Source organism: Anguilla rostrata, chromosome 2 (genome assembly GCF_018555375.3).
Source record: "Anguilla rostrata isolate EN2019 chromosome 2, ASM1855537v3, whole genome shotgun sequence".
In the NCBI taxonomy this organism is placed as follows: domain Eukaryota; kingdom Metazoa; phylum Chordata; class Actinopteri; order Anguilliformes; family Anguillidae; genus Anguilla; species Anguilla rostrata.
In genome coordinates this window covers 61,918,457-61,921,237 of record NC_057934.1, presented here as the reverse complement: position 1 = coordinate 61,921,237, position 2,781 = coordinate 61,918,457, and the positions used below count along the sequence as shown (strand labels likewise).

Genomic DNA, 2,781 nt, shown 5'->3' with positions numbered 1-2,781 from the left:
AAAAATTTGGAAATCAGGAACCCAAGATGGTGTTTTAAACCACCTAGTGCACATGTAGTGTCCTTTTGGGGCAACATTTGGCATTTTAAATGGTGTTCAATATTTATTAAATAAATTAATTTTACTTGTCTATGTGTTTGACTTATTAAGCTAGTTCAGTGTTTTGTGTTACATGTGTTCCGCTAATTAACTTGCTGTGTTGGCATAGCCTTGTGTTCTGGATACTCCAAGTGACTGATAGAAAAGAAACAGCCACCATGGTCACAGGCATTTCTAATAAGCACAGACCAGATTGGTCCATTTCGTTTGCTATTTAGATTAAGAAACAAACAAAAGCAGCTTCCCTCATTGATTGGGATGTTGCCACAACTCACTTCACAGTAACTCACAAATTTGCTTGTGCGTCAATGTTCATGCATAGTCTTATTTTAATGAATAAAGCCCCATGCTTCATAATCTGAGGATGCGGCTGGTCTCATGTTACCATGAAAATGTATCTCCTTGATTAACAGTACTGTGAGCCACAAAAACATGCGTACGCGCATTATCAAACATCTTCATTTACTGTTACAATTATTCAGCACATCTATTACAATTATGCAACATCGGACTGCGCGTACCTTGATTATAATTGTTATGTTATGAATCTTATTAAAATGGTTATTGACTACTGACATTAAATTTCAGTAGTCAATGACAAATTTCATAGTGCTTGGCTAAATATTTTCTGAATAAATGGGCAAAATCCAAAAACTGTTACAAACATTCCTCTACTTTTTCAGTGTTCCTGGTTCAAACTTTAGTCATTGCCTGACTGGACTATTGAAACTTCCTCTTGGCCTGTAAATTGTGAGTGTTTACTGCTGTGATGCCACTTTTATTTTTAGTACATATTACCATTGACAATTGTTACATGGAATACTGGAACTGGAATAAAAATGCTAACTATGTTAACATTCATTCTGAATTTACTCCATTAGTATTGTTTATGATCTTAACTCCATAGCAAAGCTGGTGGTAACAGTGTTCTGTTTCATACAGCTCCTGGAGGGGGCAGCAGTGCTCCTCATAATGGATATTCTGCCCTTCTGAATTTATCTTATTTTCCTCCTTCCACCAACCTCGAGAGATTTAAACAAATTCAGTGCACAGAATTTCCTATAAATGCCACTGAGAATTCTCCTCCCAACACAGGAGCATCACCTGTAAGACAGAGAGGGAGATCTGTGTGTCACAATGGGAGCTATTGTAGCATTAGCAGTGTTTCTGGGGACTTTATATTGTAAGTGAACAGGCCGAATTCATATTTTAAATTTAACAAACATGATTATGTAACCTTTTCCAAATGTTTTCATTTTAAATTACAACAAAAAGTTTTTTTTTGTTTTGTTTCCATAATTACATTGCTTTTTGATGCATGCAACAATATCTTTTTTTTCTGTCTCCACAGATGGTCACTGTGTTGAACTCACACAACCAGCCTTTATGGTTGTAAAACCAGGACAGTCTCTGACCATCTCCTGTAAAGTCTCTGGGTATTCCCTGACTGATAGCAGCTATGCTACAGTCTGGATCAGACAGCCTGCAGGGAAAGCTCTGGAGTGGGTGGGAGGTTTAGGGGGGGATGGAAGCACTGCTTATAAAGATTCACTAAAGAGCAAGTTCATCATCACCAGAGACACCTCCAGCAGCACAGTGACTTTGCAGGGGAGCAGCCTGCAGACTGGAGACACAGCTGTGTATTACTGTGCCTCAGTGAGAGAGAGTGAGGGGAGAGCTGCACAAAAACCTCTTCCACTTTATCACACAGAGCTACAGCACAGAGCCCTGGAATGAACTCTGCTGCATGAAGTGAAAGTCAGGCTTCCTGTTTTAAATATCTCAGAAATGTTCTGTTCTTTAGGTCTCATTTAGACTATCAGATGGTTAGTAATTCTTGATAATCTTTCAAATACCCTTTTGAGTCACCAGCAAACCAGCAGCCTGTAACCCGCATTTGTGTGCACAATATTCCATATGGATTCTAGTTAGTTAGTTTGTTAATTAGTTAGTTTTGTTTAACAAGTGGATGAATACAAAGTCTTGCATTGTCAAAGATAACACAATAAAGTTAAAAACATATTTACATAGTGGTCCTTTAATGTAAGCAGTAGCAGTGAAGGCAAGATGACTTTACAATTAAATACAGTTAAAAGTTGGATAGCTGCACAACAAACTCATTACACAACAATACTAACAAAATCATATTTACAGTCTATAAACAACTACAAAATAATATAATAAAACAATTAAATTCATTACATTTTTCCAAACCAATTACACTTGCACTTCTCATCAGAAACATGTTTAAAACCCTTTTTTGAAATACATAATGGACAAATATGTTACAAACTTACAAAAGCTTGCCTCAAAGTTAAAGTGAGCTTGTGTGTTTATCATGTAAAGGCTGATTGATTCTGATTTGACACATCACATTATGAAGCTCCATAATAAAAGATCTCTGTGGAACCAATGTGTAGCATTACTGTAAAACTTAATATGAAAACATATCAAATAGACAGTGCCTTGTTGGGTAGTGTGACAAAAATGGAAATGTTTTGCATTGATTATATGAAACTCATGTCATGCTCATGTCTGTTCTGGCATAAAGTTTTTAAAAAGGACAATGATAAATTGCCACATCCATTCAGTCTCATTGCAGTAAATCCTAATATTAATGTCTGCAAAGCAGACTGTAAATTGTTAGGTGGGGTTATATAAATAAAAGTGTTCTGCATTGAA

At 36.3% G+C, this 2,781-nt stretch overlaps 1 long non-coding RNA gene across 1 annotated transcript; it reads left to right on the top strand.

The window, feature by feature from the left end:
* Positions 1 to 1,104: 1,104 nt before the first annotated feature.
* On the top strand, positions 1,105 to 1,480 carry LOC135248743 (uncharacterized). Its single transcript, XR_010328485.1, has 2 exons — positions 1,105 to 1,282; positions 1,451 to 1,480. It is a non-coding gene; the product is annotated as an uncharacterized LOC135248743 (long non-coding RNA).
* The last annotated feature ends 1,301 nt before the right edge of the window (positions 1,481 to 2,781 follow it).